Source organism: Myotis nattereri, assembly GCF_964212035.1.
Source record: "Myotis nattereri genome assembly, chromosome: 13".
NCBI classification, from domain to species: domain Eukaryota; kingdom Metazoa; phylum Chordata; class Mammalia; order Chiroptera; family Vespertilionidae; genus Myotis; species Myotis nattereri.
This window is the reverse complement of record NC_138088.1, coordinates 15,491,027-15,514,566: the sequence shown is the minus strand read 5'-3', so window position 1 is coordinate 15,514,566 and position 23,540 is coordinate 15,491,027. Positions and strand designations below refer to the sequence as shown.

The following is a 23,540-nucleotide window of genomic DNA, read 5'->3' as shown; positions in this document are numbered from 1 at the left end:
AGGCATGGCTGGGCTGGGAGCTTGGCTGATGCAGATTTTGGAGCCATTCTGAATACTTAAGGTTTTCCTGGAACTCCATGTTGTCTCCCTTTCTGTACACACACATATACACGCAGGCACACATGCGTGCACACGCACACATACACACGGACACATACACACACATACATGTATGCACACATACATGTATGTACTGGCACTCCAACATGCGCAACTCAAATACCACCTGATTGCCACAGTTGCTTCATTGATCGACTCCCTGAATTGCCTTTCTGAGGCTCCATCAGCCATCAGAAGCAAACCAAGTCCAGAGCATCCTGAGAGGATACGCTTGCTGCTGCCCTGCCTTTTCCAGCCTTGCTCATCTACCAGGATGGCAGGATTGTTGGCAAGGTAAGGAGCATGTCAAATATATTTATCAGTAAAAAATAGTTAACTGAAGATTTTCCTGGCCTTCCCTGGGCCTGTGGTTTCACCCCATCACCACTGGGCAGGATTGCTGGGAGGCCTTCCCGGGAACGCGGCCATGGGCATCTCAAGGTCAGGAGGGCCTGGCCATGCTTCTTGGCACCGGGCCACGCTGCGGCACATGATACGGGTTGGTTTAGCAGCACTTGAGCAAGGCCTTGGTTGTTGGGGTCTCAGTGCTGTATTTCATTTCCCCAATTTGTTTTGTTTTCTTTTTAAACCAGGAGGTACAAAGACTTAAGTAAGCCTCATTGACCTTCCCTTCCCACACACACCACATGAAACCCCCTCCTTGCAATTTTAAGGGAGCCCAAGTTGACTAGCTGGTCTTCAGTGCTAATAATGAGCTGCCTGACATGATGTGTCATGTTACCTCTGTGTCTGGAGAGCCATCAGGGTCATAGAAATAGAATCCCCAGCCCTCTTCTGAACCAGTATTCAAACAGCCTACACTCTGAGGCTGCGCGGGTGCCAGATTTCCCAGGGAAGGTTGCACTGGTTCCTGGGAAACGGGCTTTGTGATGGAAACACTGGCAGCACAGTGTCTTTGGCCTCCAGCGTGGCTGCTCTGTGCTGAGAAGCAATTTCCTGGCTCTCTCTGGTTTCAGGTTAGAGTGGCCAATTGTATAAGCTGTTAAGAAAGATGTTCATGGAGACTTCCCTTTCAGTGTCTTATTAATACTTCATTGACTTTATCAAACCCAACCCTTTCCCCCAGCCAAGCGTTCCCCTATTCTTCCAGGGAGAATTCCTTCCTTCCTTCTTTCTTTCTTTCTTTCTTTCTTTCTTTCTTTCTTTCTTTCTTTCTTTCTTTCTTTCTTTCTTTCTTTCTTTCTTCCTTTCTTCCTTCCTTCCTTCCTTCCTTCCTTCCTTCCTTCCTTCCTTCCTTCCTTCCTTCTCTCTTTCCTTCCTTCCTCCCTCCCTCCCTCCCTCCCTCCCTCCCTCCCTCCCTCCCTTCCTTCCTTCCTTCCTTCCTTTGACTTATTTTAAGCTTCTTTCCTTTATGGTTTTGACCTTCCCGCCTTGCCTTCTCCTGCCAAAGTGCTCTCCCTGCTAGTGGGGCATTCGTGGGGCAAGGAGCATGCCCCACATCAGAGCTTCTCACCCAGGTCACCCAAGCAGGCTCTCCCCTCGGAAACACTTGCTTTGTGATTTCTGTCTGCTTCTCATCGGACCGAGAGAGGCCTCTCCTTACGTGCCTCATTTTGAATCCCCCCTTGTCCCTGTATAAGTTTGGGGATTTGATCACATTCTCTTTCTCTCCCTGGTTCTTAAACAGCTTTGGTGAGGTCTACTTATTTAAGTGGTGGAAGATCAATTATTTGTAGTGATCTCTTAATGTCACACTAAATCTTCATATCCAGGGCAGAAGGAGTCATCAATAAATAATCAGTGACCAAAACTCCTTGACCCCGGCGGGGTGGCCGATTTCCTCCGTGCCCACCAGTGCTGGGAGCCGGGCTCGGGACGGGTTAACTCCGGCGCCGTGACTCGAGACGGGCCCGCACGTTTGCCTGCCTTGCAGTTTACATGAAGTATGCCAATGAGATTCCTAAGGAGGTACTGTGGGAGCGTTTTAGCACGCGTCTTAGCAAATCTCCTTGATTGCCGGAGGTGCTCACGTTGTGGTTTTTCCCTGTCTGTGGAGACAGTTTTTCTCGAGCTGGTCTGCCGAGAGTCTGTGAAAGATGAGGCCTCCGTGAGTCAAATGCTTTCTTTCTATTTTCTGCTTTCATTTTTCTTGTTCACAAGTCAGTGGCACCTGCAAATGGAAGACTTGCTGAGGTAGCACCTGGATGATTAGCAGCTCCTGCTTGGTCCCACTCCCACTCTGACCGTTGAATTACCTCCAGTCATGCCTGGGCTGCGTGGCCCGCGACCAGCCGCAGGCAGGGGTCAACTCAATATGGCTGACATGTTCTGTGTTTTCCCACCGCATGTCACATGTAACCAGCGTGGCGACTTTGACAAAGTACCGCGGGGTGACCTGGGAGTCTTGGGTCAGAGTGAGAGAAATTGGTGTTGTACTAAGATGTATGTTAATACATATATTATTTATATGGGCATTAGCGAATGCTATTGTTGCCTCAGCACAACCCCAGGCCCAGGGATTGGCCTTGGGGTTTTTGCAAGCTTACTTTATCATGTTTCTCCCCACCCCCTTCTTTCTCATGAATAATTAAAAACTTAAATTACTTGCCATGTACAAAATTCATATGCTGGGGAAAATAGCTACATGAAAATTAATTTTCTGTTCTGTGAGAGTGACGGGAAATCAATTAATCTTGATGTATTATTTTATGCAGAACAGGGTGCAAGAACCTGCAGAGAGAATGGCTACAGCTGTTCTTGTTGGTCGGGCCATATATTATCGTTGGCGGGTTTGACAGCTTCTGAAGGAAATGGCTGAGGGGTATCAGGCAGGTGAATCAACTGTAAAAATTTATTGGAGGATACAAACTGTTTCCAGGGGACTGATATAAAACTCACACTTGAGAACTGAAGTATTGAATGTTTTTGTGACTGAAGCAGCTTGTTGTCAATATTTATAGCTTTTCTCTTTGTTACATGTCCTATTTGTTTGATTAACTAGTCAGATGTTAGTGTCTGTCTGTAATTTATCTGTTGTGCCTTCTGTAGCATTTTTGATACATAAAGATTTACCACTAGATAAATAAGGCAGCTCACACAATGCAATATGCTAAATAAAATGACAGAGCTGTTTACAGCATGTTACAAGTTTTATAACTCATGAGGTAGATCAGTAACTTTTGTTTACTGGTGTCACTGTTAGTTGAAACATGTCTCAATGTATTAACTACCATGGGGGTAAACAAGGCTCTCTTAAATAAGCAGAGATTATAATCAACACATACCTCATGGTAAATCATTTAAGAGGCTCTATAAAAACGCTTATGTACAGCCATACATAATGCACACATTTCCGAAATAGAAGAAAATGAATGCGTGCTTTTAGAATAGGCTGTAGTAACATTCCTTTGCCACGCCGTTGACATCAATTTCCCCTGTGGATGATGGAAGAGCGATGTTCAGACAAATGCTGACACAGACCAACCCAACGGGAACCGCGGCTGAGGGGCGGTGGCCTGGCAGGTGCCTTCAGGAATGGCTGCTGGGAAAGCACGTGTGTGTCAGTGGCATCGTCCGTCACGCTGGGTGGCTGGTAGGGCTTGGGCATCAGGGCTCCTCATCCTCTCCTAGCCCTAGGGTCTGGGGTTGAGGCTGTGTTCCCATGACCTTTAGGGAGCCCTAAATGTGCAGATTTAGGGAGACCCCAGGAGCGTGGGAAGAGAGCGCTTCACTATGAGCCCATCTGTAACATCCTGTCTGGTGCCTATTAGTGGGCAAGGTGGGGCAAGCACAGCAGTGGGATTATTGGCCTCCTAAGAGCTTGGCATGAGCTCTCAGCTGCCCTTTCCCTGTGAAGAAGGAGGTGGAAGATTTATTTTGGTTGTGTCCTCTCCAGATGTCGGGCTACCAATCCGAACCTTTGTTGGTCAGAGACAGACTGCGCTCAGTAAATAGCATTTGACAAAGACGAAGTGATCTGTTACTCAATTTTTCATAATTCATAAATGACTATTTTATTAATAGCACTTAATATGGAAGCTTCCGTGACATTTTGCCTCCTTTCTCAATAGAACAATGGAATGCACCTATGGATTTTGAGAGGCATAGTGAGAGTACCTTGCTTTGGTCTAGTGAGTGATTCTCAACCGTCCTCATCTTGTGGCACACACAAACTAATTACTAAAATTCTGGAGCACACCAAAAAATGTTCTATTTTTTGCCGATCTGACAAAAAAAAAAAGGTATAATTTGTATTTATTTACACCAGATGGCTGTTGTTGTGTTGAGTGTTGTCATTTTTTTATTTGAGAATCTAAGGGAAAAGAGGTCCGTGCCCCTGACTAACAGTCAGGTACTGCACATGTTAAAAATTCTTGCAGCACATTGGTTGAAAATCGCTTGTTTAGGACTTATAACCCACATGTATATTAACGTACATTAATGTATGTTTATTAATTTATGAGAGGGACTTCTCTTGTTTGAGTAATTTGAGGGAGGAGTTTGGGGATTGCTCAGTAACAAATGACTGCAAACTTAGTGGCTTGAAACAATACCCATTTATTATCTGTAAACTGGGAATCCGGGCTGGTTGGCCCAGAGTCTGTGTGCAGGGCCTCTATAAGGCTGAAATCAAGGTGGTATGTGCTGGGCATTTTCATCTAGGGCAGTGGTTCTCAGCCTTCTGGCCCTTTAAATACAGTTCCTCATGTTGTGACCCAACCATAAAATTATTTTCATTGCTACTTCATCACTGTAATGTTGCTCCTGTTATGAATTGTCATGTAAATATCTGATATGCAGGATGGTCTTAGGCGACCCCTGTGAAAGGGTCGTTCGACCGCCAAAGAGGTCGTGACCCACAGATTGAGAACCACTGATCTAGAAGCTCCAGGAAGAATCCACTTCTAATCTCATTCAGGGTTTTGTCAGGATTCAGTTTCTCACCTTTGCTGGGCTCGGTTTTGTTACAGGTAGTTTACTGGGGTTCACCCGAGCTTCTAGATGCACCCAGATTCTTTCCTCAGACTCCCCTCCATCTTCAAGCCATAAAATCTCTGTCTCATGTTGATGCTTCCTGACATTTCAAGTCTCTCTGACTTCCTCTTTGGCTACCCGTCAAAGAAAAATCTCTGCTTTTGAAAAATGCGCACGCGATTAGATTAGGCTTACCCAGAGAATTTTCTGTATCTTAAAACCCATTGATTAGTAACCTTAACTATATCTGCAAAATCCTTTTTGCCATGTAGCATAACATAATCCTGGAAGTGGCACCACTTGGAATTCTGTCTGCCACAGGTGCATTTATTTGGCGTGATGATTATGGTGTAGATGTTTCAGAGCAAGTCTATTCTTAGTCCCACAATTTAGCCTGGAAGAAGGGGAGGCAACTCTGGGTGGTTCTAGCAACAAGCACATGTGGAGTGGCTGCTGTATGTTCCGCTTTGCCTTATGGGCAGGCGGTAAAAATCTCTGTAAGACACATGTTCCTTAATGTCTCCACAGCAAAGCTCCTCATACACATACCATGATATCATTAACCAGCCAAGGCACTCGAGAACAGGTGCTCCATTAGGTCGAGTTGAGTGGGAAAGTAAACCCCAAGGAGGTGAAGAGGTTAGCAGACCGTGAACCTGGCATACTGTTAGACCAGACTGATAGGCATGGGCAGGACACAAAGTGGCAAAGAACCTACTGTGTCGGGGAAAGAATGGAAAGTTAAGTTAGAGGAGTGGGTTCTCACCCACTTTTGAATAGGCGGCGTGTTACCCCTTGTGAAGGTGGGTGGGAGGTACACTGTGAACTTTGAGTGCTGATGGTAAGCCACATGGTGACAAAAGCTCTGGAATTACATGAAATTCCTATTCCTAGAGAAGTCCCTTGAAGGATTCATGCCCTCCATCCCTGCCTACAACAAGCCTTTGTTGACGGCCCACTGTTCTTGGGGTGCAGGTACATCCTTCTAAGCAGTATGGTAAATTCTGTATCAAAGGTTTGCAACCTGGACTGTACATTTCAATCACCTGAGCACCTTTAAAATGACAGCAATGTTCAGGCAGTACCTCTGACCAACTCAATTGGAATTGCTAAGATGGGGTTTCATTGAAAAGTTCTCTGGATGATTGTAATACCATTTAGTCAGGGTGAGAACTCTTCTACTATAGTATGGGTCCGCATCTGTGCTGTGGAATCTGTGCTACTCACTCTGTGTAGGATAGGAGCTGACGTTTGAAGTGGGGTCTTGGAAGCTGAGTTTACCAGGTAGGCAATGGGTGATGGGCATTTCAGGCGAAAGGGAAGAGCATGAGGATGGGAAGCTCATGGTCTACACGGAGACTAGCCAGCAGCCCCTGGGTCATGCACAAGGGAGCTGGGGAGTTGGGGAGGCGGCTGCTAAGAGAAGTTGGGAGGATGGATTGGGGGGAAACTTGAAATGGATGCATTGCATTTTGAAAAACAAAAAACAACCAAAACAACAAGAAACAAAACCTTATATTATCAAGGCTTTGTCTGATTCAACCTGACCTTCCTCCCAGTTAATTCAAATTGCTGAGGTTTGACTCCAGGTTCAGTTTCTCTGAGATCTGCTTTGATTTCTCTCAGAAGTGGAGCCAATGTTTATTCTCCTAATGGCTCTATGTACACACTCGGCCCGTGGACTTGCCTGGGATGAGCCGTGGGCCCTCTGAGAACTGCTTGCTGTTTGGTCTGGTAACTCCTAAGCCCGCCCGCCTTTCCCGCAGTCTGTAGTTGTGGAACTATGCAGTATTTGAAGTTTGGAGGAGATCAATTTTTCATCCTTTCCTTAGTGGGATAAAGAATATTTCAAACATCACTGGAGACCAAAGAGCTCCGAGGAGTTTTGAAATAGCTTGGGAAATACGCCACATTCTTCACACTTCATTTCCCCCCTCTCTTCATTGTTTCACTTAATTAAAATAATGTAACGCAAGAAGGAAAGATGAGGCAAATATTTAGAGACAGGAGAGGACATGGATTCATTTTAAACTGACTGTAAGCAAGCAAGGCACTCGTGGTTGGAAATCATTCTGAGCCTTTAGCAAGGTACACCCGAAATGTCCTTCCTGCCTGTGAGGCAATAAAGAAAAAACTGTGAGCTTGAACACAGTTGTTAATGAAAACCCTGGCCAGCGTGCCCCCCCCGCCCCATTCCCCTCCCAAACCAAAGACAAAATTGTAACATTTTTGAGTCCAAGTTTCACAGATGTTAAGCATTTTGTGATATTACTTAGGGGGTTTCCTGAGCTACATTAAAGTTGAACCACTAGGGTGTTGAAACAGTTGGGCCCATAATAAAATATACATGAAAAGGAATTGTGAGGCACTGGCTGCTATGTGCTGGTGACAATTAAGTTACTGCTTTAAAAAATACATATCCTGGACACTTCTGCGGGAGCTTTGGAGGGAGTTTCGAGGAGACGTAGAGTCAAGGCAGTTGGTAATTTCTCTGGTTGCCTGTGGCAGGTGGACATAATTTAACAATACCCGTCAGATATGACAAATTGTTTGTGAGTTACATTAGGGCCCTTAATAAGATCACATCTGTTCATATATCCTCCTTAACCACAGAGCCTGATTTAGAGAGTTTTCATACTGGTACAGTATTGTTGTTTAAATATTTAGAGGGGTCTAGACATGTATCATAAAAGAATAGACTCTTGTGTATTAGAAAAAACAGCCCTTTTATTCTCCGTGTTTTTGCTTTCATGGGCCTTGCATCATTCTCTTTACTTGAGCGAACCACATGTTGCTTCTGAGAGCCAGGAAACGTATTTCACTCCAAGCTGGAGGCAGCGTTTCAGAGCTGGAGGGGGCCGTAGAGAGCGCTGCATCCTCTCCCTGCCTTTGTGGGCTGGGAATCTGCGACTGAGACAGAGTCAGGGACTTGTTTAGGGTTTCTCACCCCATGAGTGGCAGAGCCAGAATTCGGACTTAATCTGCCAATGTGTAGTCCGGCAGTCTGTCTGTTGTGCAGGGACTTCACTGGGGGCTGGGAAAGGGGCCGTCGGTGCAGTAGGACTGGCTCCTGTGCCAATGTCACTAGTGGCTGCAGTCCTTTCCCAAGGACGTTCCCGGTCACTGGGAGGCCAGACTCATTGTTACGTGTGAAAGTTCAGAGCCCTGCCCAACGGTGTCCTTCCTTTGTCAGCGTCTTCTGTCACTTCCCTGCCTACGTGCACAGGGAGGTTTCTCTGCTGTCTCTGCCACACTGTACTTGTCCCCCACTCTGCTCACACCATTCCCTTCTCCTGGAATGTGTCTTCTGGCTCTTTCCAGTTCTTTTCACATCCAACATAAACAATCTCCAGTTCATCATTTAGTACTCCCAGCCCGCAGCAATGTGTTGGGTTGAATCATTTGAAGATGATGGTTTGTAGGTCAAAAAAGTCAAATGTTGGCAATTTCATACTATTCAACCTAAATGTAGTCTTTAAAAAAACTCTGTGTTACTTGTTGACATATTTTGTTCAGTTTCTCTCTCCATCTCCATCTCTCTCTCTCTCTCTCCTCCTCCCCACTTCCTCTTGCTTTCTCTTTCTCTCTTCATTTACATCTATATATAGAGAGAAGGGGACAGAGAGGGGAGAAACTTACTTTGGAATAATTTAGGGTTACAGAACCCTAAATGGAGGTACCACCTTGCATTGAGGTGTGAAGTCTCAGCCTCCTCCAGTGTGGTTATTCGGCCTGTCCGTGTTTGTCATGGCCTTGCCAGTTTTGAGGAGTGCTGATCAGGTACTTTGTAGAATGTCTCCCAACTCGGCTTTGTCTGCTTTGTTTTCTCAGGATTATATTGGGGTTGTGGGTTTTTTGGAAAATTACCACACAAGAGGTATTACCACATTACCTCCAGTGTTCATATCACCATGGCTTCTCACTGGTTCTGCTAACTACTGTCACTTGTTAGCTGGGACTCTAAGGGAGCCGGGTTTCTCTACTGTAGAGTTACTGTATTCGATGTGTGTCCACACTGCCATCTCCCCACCAGACTGACAATTCTTGCCTTGGGAGCAGGGGCAGGTTTATTTAATGCTCTTGGTGTCTTGGACCTACTGCTCTGCCATGTCTTGCACAGAGGAAGCTCCACAAAAGTTAGTGGAGAGGTCATTAAAGAAGTGACTTCGTTTCAGACCATTGGAGGTGTTTGATTGAAATAAACCAGAACACAAAATACCACCCACTGAATTCTCCCTGCAGTCAATTTGGAGGTCTTTGTTCACTGCACTTAGGGGATAAATTGTAAAATTACTTAAACTTTTGTCCCAGTTGCTATGAAGAGGGATCATCTGCTATCTTTACTAAGTTCAGAGTGTTGAGTTCAGGTCTCTGGATGATTCTGGAAAATTCAGGACTCTGGTGATTGTATATGCTGGATGTGCAAATTAGGGGAGGCCCAGACCTGCACTTTTGTAGCTTCTGTTGACCTACAACAAGAGTGTCCCTATTTGCAGAGACTGTTACAAATATTTGTGGGAGGTTTTGATGATTCTAAAGCTAAGGTATTGCTCAGTGGATTCCAAACAGCCCAAACTAATTGTTACCACTGCGAATTCATTTTACTTCATTGTCATAATAATCATTTTCAAAATACTTATCTGTGCAGGTGTTTGGTGGGGCACGGGCCCTATCCTTTTGGGGGATTTATATTTGACATGGCCCTACTGGAGCATAGAAGCATTCAGGACACATCCTACCGGAAAGTATGGAAGAAAAGGAGTTTTTGTTATGTTAGAGTTGAAAACTAAATGCTTTGAAAGTGAGATAAGAAGGAAGAGGGAGTAATTCTTTTACAAATCTCTTTAACGGGCACCTCACCAGTAGGACTTGTGAGGTTGGTTCTTTCTACCATGACTGAAAAGTTGGTATAACATTATGATGACTTAACCTTGGTCCTAAAGGTATACACAGGAATTACAATAGCCTGATTTATTTTCCTACCTAAAGAGGTTTATTTTATTTTATTTTTTAAAAACTGAGTTAAAACATTGCTTTTCAACAGCATAAATGAGTTCATGCTCATTTTTCAATCTGAGAGTCTCATGTTAGCTACACTTGCTTCATGCTTTATTATGTAATTTAATTTTTCATATCTTTTATTAGCTGTAAAGTAGATTTAGAAAAAATAATTAGATTATGAGGTTAAGCCACAGTTAAGATAAAAATGACAGTTCAATAAAAAAAAAGTGTTCAATATAATTCCTATCTTCTACAATAAAATACAGCTGCTAGGAGATTTAATTATGGTATTAGTCAAATAAATTTTGCCTCTATATTGAAAACACTCAACAAAAAAACTCCAAGAAGGACACTGTGTTAACATGAAAAAACGAATATGATACAATTTCTTATGGCCCTAATAAAACAGAGCGAAGGGCAGAGAGTGACTTGTGAGGAGGAGGCCTGATGTTGATACAGTGGCCAGGAACGAACTCTTTAAAAAGGCACATCTGGAGCAGAGAGCTGATTGGGGAGGAGACAGCTCTGAGAAGCTGGGGAGGGCTGTGTCCAGGCAGAAGGAGCAGCAGGTACAAAGACCCCAGGAGAGTTCCAGGAAGAGAAAGGAGACTGGTGGGCCTGGCCAGGAATGTGAGGAGCAGGATGCTGATAGAGGAGAGGGCGGCCAGGGCCCGTGTGGAGGTGGTGGAGCCTCGTGAGGAGTTTGCTGGTAGATTTCGTTCTAAGTTTGGTGGGAAACCATTGAAGTCAATGACAGGTTTTGAACAGTGAGATGACAGAATCTAACCTGTGTTTTTCAAAACCACACCGGCTGCTGGTTGGAACTTGGCAGGCAAGCGTAGATGCGGGGGGTCCAGGTCAGGTCGTCGTCATGGTAGCCTCTGAGATGGATGTGGTGGTGTCAGCCAGGGAGTGGGCAGGACCAATGCAAAGAAGTGGAGAGATCAGACTGTATTTTTAATATAGGGAGGAGTCAGAGGTGAGTTCTAGAATGGTGATGATGTTGGTGGCTATGGGAGAGAAAAGCTCCTTTGGCCCTTGATGACATCCCGTTTGTCATTTTGCCTGGTCTGCTGATGCACACGACTGCTTTCAACCTCTCCCAGGGAAGGACAATCCTCCCATGCTCTGGTTAGCCCGAAGGCTCTCAAGTTCTTCTTTTATCTGACCTGCATTCCTCATGCTGCACTTGAGGCCTTGGTTACACCCTCTGAAGAGCTGGTTATATAGGGGTCTTTGTGAGCAGGGGAGATGGTGCTATTAATTCATGCTTCTGTTAGGAGAACTGATGGCCTATGGCCAGGATGCCATGTTGATATTTATGACTGGTTTCTATGAAGAGTTCAGGCTCTCAAAAAACGTATTATATTCTTTTTTTCCAAGGAAAAGTTGAAGCCGGGCTGAGTGGCTATTTTTTTCCTTTTCATTTTTGCCAGCATATAATACAAGTTGCATTACAATAAATTCAGTCAGTTCAAATGTTTTTCATCTGAAAAATTGAATACATTCTTTCTTTTTTTTTCCGCTTAACTGCAAGGGGCGAACTTTTATATTTTTATGGGCTTTGTTGTTTTTACTTGTCACAGTTGCTGGTATTAGTTCACTAGTAAGTAATGACTTTTCTGTATTGAGAAAGACAGATGACTTATTAGATGTCAGAGGCCATCTGAAACATTTTCAACTCAGCATTTTTAATAACTGCTCTTTCTTTGATTTGTTTTCCTTTTTTCTGCCTGTTCTCCTGTTTCTTCTATTCCAGCTAACATGAACTTTTTCTCCACTGCCCTCCTCTCTCTTCCTGTCCTCAGCACCCCTTCTCTGCATCTTCTACATGTTTTGGCTACATCATCACATCCGCCCAGCGTCTGTGGGAGCCATAGACTGTTGCTGGGTGAGTTCTCCTGCACTTGTACTCTTGAACTTTCTGAAAGAACATCTGTGGGTATGTATGTATCCTTTAAGGATAAAAGAAATGGCGAATTGTGTCTGGGGCAAATGTATGTTCCTGAACTCACAGACAAATTTTTTTAAACCTCTGGCTACGATTCACTTTGGGGTTCTTAGGATGCCATAAATATAACCTCCTCTTCCTCCCTTTATCTACTGTTAGCGCAGATTCAGTATGTCACTTTACTGGACTCCTGGAACATCACTTTATTGGGCTCAGAGTCTCAGAAAAGAAAACCTTTTAAATTAAATGAACATCACTGGAACAGAAGTGTCACTGTTGACATGGCCTGCTTACATAGTAAAAATGGGCTTAGGTATCATATGACCATGTCATGTGTCTGTCACAGAGCAGGTGTTTGGTAAGTATTTGTTCAGTGAGTAAATGTCTGCTTAGATGAGGATCAGGAGTTGCAGTGGGTGGGAGTGGAGGGGCTTTTTGAACAGCAAATAAGATGAAGTTCCTCTAATGGGGGACATGCATTCTAATAAGGAAAGGAACAATATATAAACAAGAAAAGTATCAGATAGTGATGAGTGCTGTGCTGACAGGTAAGGTAGGATGATGTGCTGTATGTAAGCTGGGGTGTGACAGGTGGCGGTGCTCAGGAAAGGCTCTGATAAGGTTGAGATCAGAGTGACAGGAAGGAGCCAGTCAAGGGAAGATCAGGGAGAGGCGAGATTCAGGTCAAGAAAGCAGAAAGTGCAAAAGCCCTAGGCAGGTACAAGCTGGAGTGTTCATGGTTCAGCCACAGCAGCCACAAAGGCCATTGGGGCTTGGCTATGCAAGCAGGGGGCCATGGCATGCAGTGGGGTCGAGAGAGGTACACTGGGCCAGACCAGGTGGGACCTTATGCTACAAATAATATCCATACTCCTTAACTGGATTTGCAGTGAGAAGCCTTCAAAGGGTTTTAACTGGGGTATAGATTACATTTTTACCATATCACTGTGGCTGGTGTGTGGAGAATGGATTGGAGAGAGGCAGAAGTAAAAACCGCAGTGGTATGTGCTGGGTATTTGCTATTTTAAAGGATTTTTTTTTTCTTCAAAGTTTACTAGAGCTTCGGATGGGGGAGTGTAACTTTCTTTCTTTTACTGATTTTTTTGCTGAGGCAGAGATTTTTGGCTTCTTCCCATATGCGTTCTTTTCATTCTTTTACCTACAAAATTCTGGGTTTTTAACTGTGTGTATTGCTACCTCCTTTGCCGTGGCAGGTAGGAGCTAGATGTGGCCAAGTGGTTAAATGAAAGTGCTATGTGGGATTCCTGAAAGTCTTCTTAAAAGGCACAGGTGTTTTGTTTTTTTTTCTTTTTTGCTTCCTCCAGTTCTGCTGCATGGAGCTGTATGTAATTGGACAATGAGGACCAGGGCCACATGCTAGGAATGGCAGAATACAGAATTGGAGTAACTTGTGTCTCTGATGATTTCTTGGAATTCCTATACCAGCTCTGGACTGCCTACCTTTGGGCTTCTTTTATGTACTTTGTTTAGGCCATTGAGCATTTTGTTTTGTTTTTGTTTAATGCAGCTGAACATAATCCTAATCGATGCAGGTATTCATTTTGTGAAAGACCATAATAATCAGGATATTATTATTTGTTATGGGTGTTTTCTATGTGCACTTCACTGTTATAAGTATTTTATATATGTGTGTGCTTTTTAAAATATCTCACAAGAGTCCTATAGGGTAGGCATTATATCTCGGACTCCAAAGCACAGAAATATTCAATAACTTATCCAAGGTCACACAGCTAGTTTGAGGACCTAGATTTCAACTCTGGTTCAACTGATTTGGTTTTCTTTTATATGTATATTTTTTCCTGGTTCAACTGATTTTTGATCATGCATCACTCTGCTAGACTGTCACGTTCTTGGCAATGACTCTGAAACTACTTTCTCTATTATTTAGGGGGTGAGGCCAGAGGGATGATTCAGCAGGTAGAGATGTGTCATGTATTAGTCAGAGTAGGCTAACTGCTATAATCAAGCCTCTGGGGCTTTACATGAGAGAGGTTTATTTTTCAATCACATAAAATCCAACTAGCATTTGCATTGGATGGAAGCTCTGCTCCACGCAGTGACTCAGGGACCCAGACACTTTCTACTCCATTCCCCTGCACTTACAACTCCCCTTCCCCATTCCTGGGGACCTCAGCATTCTCTACTGGATGCTTTTTACCCAGCCAGAACCCAGGGGAGGAGAGAGAATGTGGGGGACTGTATGGGAGTATTGATGGGCCAGGCTTATATGTCATATGCCACTTCCCACTTTCCATTAGCTAGAACTCAGTCATATGGTCACACCTAACTGTAGGAAGACTGGGAAATATAGTGTAGCTGTATGCTCAGGAGGTAGAGGAAATGGACTTTGATGAGCACACAGTATTCTCTGCCACATGTGATTTTTGGGAGTGGGAGTTCTGAAGTTAGTACACCTGCATTTATATCCCAGCCTTACTGCTTATTAGCTCTGTGACCTTGGGCATGTTACTTAACCTCTTTTGCTTCTATTTTTTATGTGTACAATGCAGGTGGTAATAGAGCTATTTTGAGGATTAAATGAATTAATGTGGTGTGTAAAGTACTTAGAGAAGTGCCTGAGACATGGTAAGTGCTCAGTAATCATCAGCTACTTTTACTTAAAGCACAGCACTTTACTCAGACCTAAGTTTGTGAATCTCTTTTCAAAGATAGTTTTCTTATTGAGTCCTGATGTGAACCAGAGGTACTGTCAGACCCACACTCCGTAGCTTAAGGAAAAATGATGTGAGGGTGTCATGCCACTTGCTCCTACACGTGATATCTCCCAGCCTCTCTTGAAGGGCAGGTGAGAGTTAGGAATGATCAGGAGGCAGATTCGTGTCCTATGTTAGTCACAGTAGACTAACTGCGATAACCACATTTCTGGGCTTTATACACTAGACATTTATTTCTCAGTCACATAAAATCCAACCAACATTTGGGATGGAGGGAAGCTCTGCCCCACACAGTGACTCAGGGACCTTTAGTAGGAAACTAAGTTTTCATGTCTAGTTTCCTGCCTGCTGTGAGGAACCTTTCCCATGAAATTCTTTTCAGCTGGGATCTTCTCAAATCAACATTTTTTTCTGTTTTTGAAGTCTTGGTTGGAGCCTGGCCAACATTGCTTGTTCCCTTAACCATGCTATCATTCCAGCACAGGACTGACCCCGTCTGTCTCAGATGGTGATGAGTCAACTACCAGACCATGTCTACTGGATGGAAGCTTCTTGAGGGTATTGCGTCCGTCTTCCTCTACTCCACATGCCTCATAGGGGAAGGTGCTCCATAAGTGCTTATTATGTTGAATTATTACTTTTATTATCTACATCCATGTAGAGATTTGTGAATGTGATCTTTACACTTAGTGTCAGATAAATTGGTATGTAATTTGGAATAAAGACAAGTGGATTCTTTTTTATTTACACTGTTTAATATTCATGTGGAGATTTTTGCCTTCTTTCAGCTCAGCAGTTGTACAATTCTGTTTTAATTTCTGCCATTATCATAAACACCATCCTCTGGTTATTATCTAGGCAGAGGATGCTGCATCCTAGGATTCTGCTGAATTGAGATTAAACAAATAGCCAAGATAGGGCACAGCACCATTGCTGCTCTGAGTTATTTTCTTTAGTTAGGAAGTCCAGTTGGTTATTTGGGTTGATAGATTTCACCTGTGGGCTTAGAAGCCCATGTATACACATTTTTCTATTTTTGGTAACTCACAGGAAAGCACTCAGTTTTCTTCCTGAGTATTTGTATATACACCCATCTATAAAAATAAAATTACCTGCAAAATCACTGAAGAAAAAGGTTAGCAAATTCTGTATGTGGAGAACAGTCAGTGGTGCCACAATATATAGTTAAACAGGAAATGGAGTTTATTATTAAGCGTGTATAGATTGCTTGATATACTGAATATTTCTTGCAGTTCTATTATTTGTATTTTATTCTCAAATATTTTAAAAAGATAAGCTTCTAAATTCACTTTGGGGCTCCATGTCATCAAATCTCATCACTAGTCACTTAGATCCCTAATTAACTTATACTCTATAGACCCATTTTTTGCTTCTATTTCTCTCTATTCTCTCTAATGTGCTGTGAGTTACACTGGAAGGAACAATAAGATTTAAGGGAAGAATTAATTTAGAAAGTTAGGAATAGAAGAGATAAGGGAAAATGAGAAAAAGCAGCTTAGTATTTTGTCTTGTAAATGGCTTTCCTCTCGTAGGCTAAGAAGCCCATTTATCCAAGGAGAGGAGGAGTGTTAATGAAATAGATCATGAACATAGCTATTACAGTAATGAATTTTAACACTCACTTTGTTATGTGATATTTTATTTATGAGCTCCTTGATCATTCAGATAAAGACAAGAAGTTTATGGCACTAGATTATGTCTTATTTTCATAAACATATTCAGTAGTTTAATAAACATAATTTATTTTTTTCTCCTTAAAAATCAGCAAAATTTATGAGAGATTATCTTAGGGTTAATGAAGTCTAACATTAAGGAAATATTACCCTATAATATTGGAACCTTCAGAGCTGGAGTTGTAATTGCTTAATGCTTTTTTCTACAGGCTATTTTTATAAAGTACATGCTTTGTACCATTAATCCAGTTTTTACAAGTAACACTTAGACCAATTCATTGGGAATTATGTATCCATGTTTATATTTTTCCGTCACTGCTTTCATTAAAGGATGTAGTAAAGAGTTGAAAATTTAATATAGAAAAATGGGGAAAGGACAATTATGCGTATTTGCTCCTAGGGAGGTGCAGTGCATATATTATCACTGCTGTCTGTCTTTGAAACCAATTCCTCCTGTGGCTGTCTTCACCACAGGTGAGAAGTTAGTGATTTGTGGGCCCCAGGAGCACAGAAATGCAAATTCCCATTGAAAGCCATCAATAGTTAAAATTTGGAGGCCCATTAATATAGTTCAAGTCAGAATGCACTTAAGTAATGAAAAGCCCAGACGACTGGCTAGATTTTCTCCTCCCTAAGTCAGGCCTGCCAATTAGCCGAGTAATGGCTGCCTGGCCTCCCAAGATGGGATGGAGAGTGGCCGGAAAGGGCAGCCAGGGAGGCCCACTATGGATTTTGGTCATGTGTATTTGACTGTGTCAGCTCATTCTTTTTTTGAAATTGAATTTAATGTGTTGAAAAATACCCTCTTGATGAATTAATGAACTAAAAGAGGTATTGATATTTGAATAGTGGCGGAAGCAAAGCCTCCCATCACCACCACTATCCTCTCCTGTTCCATCCCCATATTTTATAATAGGAAGCTCAGCAAGGGCAAAGTTTAAAGGAATCGTTTCTGATTTTCTCACTGCTTACTACTGATAGGGAGCGACTGTAGAAGGCTGAGGTTGTTGGAAGAAGACTTCAGATTCATTAGTTAAATAGCTGATGCTTTACTGATTTTTTTCAACCCTTTTGATGTGTGCTTTGGATTATTTTGATGTTCTTTGGCATCAACGCATATGTGTGTTTGGGTGCGTGTTTGTGATAGAGTAAAATCGGGGACTTGGGAAAGTTGTGTAGACTTGAGTCATACCATGGGCCATGTGGGTTGGAGGGATTCCATAATTATGTGCTATCTTGCCCCTCACTGCGGAGAACTACAATTTTATTTGATTCATTTGTGCATTTATAAAAATACCCATTGAGCATTCAGTGAGAAATTTTATTATTCTAGACCAGGGGTGGGCAAACTTTTTGACTCGAGGGCCACAATGGGTTCTTAAACTGGACCCGAGGGCCGGAACAAAAGCATGGATGGAGTGTTTGTGTGAACTAATATAAATTCAAAGTAAAAATCATTACATAAAAGGGTACGGTCTTTTTTTTTTCAATAGTTTTATTCATTTCAAACGGGCCAGATCCGGCCCGCGGGCCGTAGTTTGCCCATGGCTGTTCTAGACCCTAGGATCCTATGGTACCCAAGGATTGTGCTCTTGTCTACATGGAACTCACCATCTACTTAGAAATGCTCAGTTTTTAGAAATTGAAGGAGGTCCCTGAAAAAGTTAAACAAATGGATATACTCTGTGATTTAGCAATTGCAATTTTAAGTATATACTCAAAAGAATTGAAAACAGGGACATGAACAGACATTATAGACCCATGTACATAGCAGCATTATTCATACTAGCCAAAAGGTAGAAACAACCCAAATGTCCATCAACAGATGAATGGATAAGCAACATGTGGTATGTACTTACAATGGAATTTTATTTAGCCTTAAAAAGGAATGAATTCTAACACTATTTACAACATAGATGAGCATGGAGCACATTATATGAAGTGAAAAACATAGAAGGACAAATGCACGATTCCACTTACATTATAAGTGCCTGATATAGTCAAATTCATAGAGACAGAAAGTAGAATGGTGGTTAGCACGAGCTGGGGGAAAATGATTGAGTTAATGTTTAATGGGAACAGAGTTTCTATTTGGGATGATAAAAAGTTCAGAAAATTGGTAATGGTGACGGCTGTAAAATAATGTGAATATATTTAACTATAGAGGCTCAATGCACGGAATTTGTGCAAGGAGCTCAGCCCTCACAGCCCTGGCTGCTGCCATCCTCTACGGGTGATCGATCATGGATCTCCGCTCCCCCATCCCATCTATCACCCAGCAGAGGGTGGTGGCCCTGGATGCCTCCTGACCGCCCCCTCCCCCCCAGGTTGTTCCAGAAGGTCATTCCAGAAGGTTGTTCTGCCCTCTGGTCTAATTAGCATATTAGCTTGCTATTATATAGGATACCACTGAACTGTACATTTAAAAATGGTTACAATACTGAATTTCATGGTACGTATATTTTGTCACAGTCAAAAATGGAAGACTATCTGAGAAGGTGTGTTAGGAAAATATAGCCTAAAAAAAAAGATGTAAATAAATTCCCTGAGGTTTTGGTTTATCCTTTTGAAGGCTATCAAGGTTTAATCTCCCAGAGAGCCGTGGGTGAGGAGGAGACAGTAACCGCACGAGGGCTTAGGCATTGCCGTGTTTTGACACTGGGTGGGTTCAGAAATGTTTTCTTTTTCCTGTGAATGAAGATGTTCAGTGCCCAGGACAGGGTGTGGACACAGTAGCCTGGGTCACGTTCACCTTATAAAATGTCACGGCCTTTGGAGATGGTTCACCCAGGTGGGGATCTTGGCTCTCCCACTTCCCAGCTGCAGTGCTTGGACAAAGCACTTAACTTCTCTGAGCCAGTGTTCTTAACTGTAAAATGGAGTTAATGAGAGTTATAGGATTATTGGATTATTGAGGATGTTAAATGATACAATGCAGATAGTAGGTTTTTAGAGGACGCACCACATAGTAAACCCTCAATAAATGTTTTATTAATTATTACTATTTTATTGATAACTATATATGGTCTCAACTACAATCAGATTTATCAGAACCTTCAATGAAGTTTGTTCATCCACTTTCTACTACTGTCTTTGCCAGGGAGGCACCATTTTTTTTTCTTTTTTTGGCAAATGTTAGATTGATGAGAAGGAAGGGGAAGCATTATTTCTTCTTATCAGAAAAGAAACTGACCCCCTGAGGGAATACCTTTATGTTATGTATATAAGTCTGTATGTATGCATTTATTTATGTATTTATCTTATTTATGTTTTTATTGGGTTTGAGAGGGAGGGAGGGAGGGAGGGAGAGAAAGAGAGGGAGAGAGAGAGAGAGAGAGAGAGGAGGATGTGGGAGAGAAACATTGATTGGTTACCTCCCATATGCACCCTGACTGGGGATCAAACCCACAACCTAGGTATGTGCCCTGACCAGGAATTGAACCTGCAACCATTTGGTGTACAGGACACCATTCCATTCAACTGAGCCACCCAGCCCGGATGAGGTCTGTTTCATTTTAATCAGTCACTGGGTATGCATACATTTTCCTTTTCTTTTTTCTATTTTCAGATTTCTCCAGAATGCTCAGGAGACAGGGTGTCTTTGATAATTTAACTTTCTGACTAACCAATGCCTACAAGACACCACTTTCATTTCAAGTTTTATTTGTGAAAAGTCTTTCTAAAGTCCAATAATGTCCCTTGTTTCCTTAGGAAGGATGGTTGATAATAAAATTTAATCTTTCCTCAACAATGAAAGATTTCAGAGCCATTTCAGAAAATCAGTTCATGTTGGGCAGAAATATATATGTGGGTGTAGAAGATTGGACTGCCTGCGTATGAGCCCAGGAATACCCAGAGACAGATTTTTGATAATGCACTCAAATCCAATCTTTGTAACTTTCCCTTAAAATTAGAGTATGGACAAGGAATTATGATTGATAGTTTGGGTTCTTTGGGTTTTACGTGTGTATGTGTGTGTTGTTTTTTTTAAAGAATCTATTACAGGAAGGTCTCTCTCATCACAAACCTTCAAGTAGTCACACACAGTGGGTGTCACCTTGAAAAGAATAACTGCTTTATTCTCAGAATCAAAGATGAGAGTGAGGAAAATGTTTACTACTTGGGGAAACAAGAGACACAGAATCTAGCTTTGTTCCAGCTGAGACATCTTTCCTATTCCCCCATGCAATGAGTTCTATCCAATTTCAAGTCAGTATACTAGTAAATGTGTTTCGGAGGCAGTGGTCTGGGATGGGGTGAGGTTGCAGTGTGGTTAGGTGGTACTGTGTTGTATTGGCTGGTTCCCTGGGGCTGGGACACTTGGCTTTCAGTCCTATGCCCACCTTGCTTAGCTGCATGACCGTGGATGGGTCAGGGGCTGTCTCTGAACCTCGGCTCTCTTAGCTGAACAATGCAACTGAGGTTTTCCAAAGTACCTTCTGTTTGAACATGACTAAGAGTTCCTTCGGGCTTCAATTGAACTGTCTTTGTTTCCTCTTTCATGATAATTAGGAGGCTAGAGGATCTGATGGTCAAGGAATCTGGGTGCCAGGAGTGCCAGTGTGGGAATGGCTGGCAGAAGGACCCACACCCATTCCATGCTTGCCTTTCCCTTCTCTTCTTCAGTGTTCTCTCCTGCCTCAGCCTCTCACTTTCTCTCTCTCTTTCTCCTGCCTGCCTGCTCCTTCCTGCTCCAGGCTCCTCCTTAACCCATCTAGATTATTGATTGGAACTCACCAAACAGTTTCTGTAACCATGTCATCAATGGCTGCCAAGGCTCTTGTCATTATTCCAGCCACACGGGGTAAATAACTGGGGGGAAACTGTGTTTTCCAGCTCAGGTGCAAAGCATTCCAAACTGTGGCGTAGCTGGGGTTTCTCATTTAACCCCCCTCTGAAAGTCTTTATGCAAAAGCAGCCTGTTCCAGTGAGTGAGTGACTGCACAGAGCCCCCAGTTTAGATGCTCATAATTTTCCCTATTTCTCTAGCTTGCCTCTGCTGCCTTCCTGCCTGCCGAGTGTTAGGGAGGAAGTACACAAAGGAACTGTGCAAAGTTTGAAGCAACTGGCAGGTGGGTTTGCATTTTTCCAGGTTAATTCACTTGATGAAAAGCTGCTGTGGGCGATGTGTCATATATCAAAGGCAGGGCATCAGTAATCTTTGCTCAAGGGCATGGCTAACAGACAGATAGACGGGAGAATGAGATGGAAAAAAGCAACTCATCCTTTTCTGCTAACACCACGAAGGAGATAAAGGAAGATTTATGAGTCATCTTGGACCACATACCAGCAGAGCAGCCTGCAGTATTTTTCACATGTTCCCAAAATCCGTGGCGGAAGGCAGTGTGGTTGTCACGGTGTCCATCCAGTCCTTTAGGAAACAATGGGATCCTTGAAGCCTCTGGCTGCAGAGTCAGCTCTTTGCCCTCCCTGAAAAGAGGTGTGTGTGTGTGTGTGTGTGTGTGTGTGTGTGTGTGTGCATCTCTATCGTCCTTAAGCACATGATCTCCTGCTCTGTGGTTTAATAATGTGACCTCTGTAGAATAAAAAAAAATGAGGTCACCTGAAACAGACATGGCTGTTGGGTCCCAGGCACTTAGATGGTGACTTGATAAAGACTTTTCAGCTGTCACTCATTACTTCATTTTAGTTTGGTAATAACCAGCCGCATGTGTTTACTGCTTTAGGGTATAACGAAGGGGAGGAGGAGAAGACTCTTAGTTGTTTTTCTTTTCCATTCCTACCTCCGAGATGAGTCAGCTCCTGCCAGATACACACGGAGATTTGCAGCGCAGGTTAATTTGGACGGGCTGTTCTGTGTGGAGTTAACTGAGGACAGTTATCGGGAGGGAAGTGCTCAGAGCTTCTTTATTGGGCAGCTCAGCAGCTGACTCTGGAAGTGTCGTGTGGAACAATTGATGGAAGTGCAGAGGTTTTAATATTTCTCGCCCTGGCCTTGAAAAAGGCACCTGGATTGCAGCTGGATCACGCCTGGGCTTGTGACTACTTCACATGGCAATTTAAAAAGTATTGTAAATTCTAAAGAAATGGTTTTGAATTTTTTTTCCTAAGGCCTCTGCAGTATGCTTTGTTTTATTTTATTTTTTATTTTTGGAGAGGCACGCAATTAACATTCCGTGCAGAAGGGCATGATCGATTGTGCACAGTGGTGGCTATATGAGCAAACCTCATTTAGACAGCTGAGTGAAATATACAGGGCAGAAGAATTTATGGGACCCGGAGAAGCTCACGTGCAGAATGAAAAGGAGCCTCCTTCCCCTCTCCTCGGCCGCCCTGCATCCCCATTCTTCACCAGCCTCCGGGGTGCCCACTCTGCGTGGTGATGCCGCTGAGCCTGACATCACCCAGCCGAGAAGATTGAATGCCACTTAATCATGCCACCCTCCTGTGGGAAGCATGGCGTATGTAATCAGATAGACAGGAGGAGCTCTTGGAATCCATTAGGTGAGGTTGACAAGGTGAGAAGGGAGCAAGGAATGGTGGCTCCAGGTACTACACCATACCCTGAAAAATGCCCGCCCCCTTCCCCCCCCCCCATCCCCAGGATGGGGCTTGTCAACGTGCTCTGGGCTTCAGCATTGACCTTCAGCAGGACAGATTATCTGGAGGGTATAGTGTGCACCTCAGAGGATATAGAACACTTTTTTTTGAGATATCACCAGCCTACTTTTGGTGGAGGAATAGATTTTGTCATTAGTCATAGAGGTATCTGACACATAGTAGGTCCTCTATAGACAGTATCTGCACTGAGTTCACTTGTCTCTCACTAGGGTGTGGGTTTCACAAGAGGAAGCACTTTGTATGGTTTGCAGCTCTATCACCGGTGCTGTGGGCAGTGCCCAGTGCATGGTAGGTGCTCAATGAGCATTTGTTGAGGAGTGAAAGAATGAACTTGCAGGATGGCGTGTGGTAGACAGGGTTTCTCATTTCCCTGTGGTCTGTGCATAGGGATGGCTCTCAGTTAAGGTGGGGAATGAGAGGGGAGCTTTTCTGCTTCCTCCTTCCAAGCTTCTCCCTGGGAGTCAGGTGCTTTCCCACTGCCTGGTTCATGGCCAGCCTGCACCTGCTAGGTACTCTGATAGACTCACCTTTCTGTTGTTTTTCCCCCCCTTAAACCAAATTCACTTTCATTTAATGACTCTC

The 23,540-nt window shown here is 43.2% G+C and overlaps 1 protein-coding gene across 1 annotated transcript in view; it reads left to right on the top strand.

Annotated features, from left to right (window-relative positions):
* LRMDA (leucine rich melanocyte differentiation associated) overlaps positions 1–23,540 on the top strand; it is a 1,011,348-nt gene that overhangs the window by 291,044 nt on the left and 696,764 nt on the right. The window lies entirely within an intron of this gene.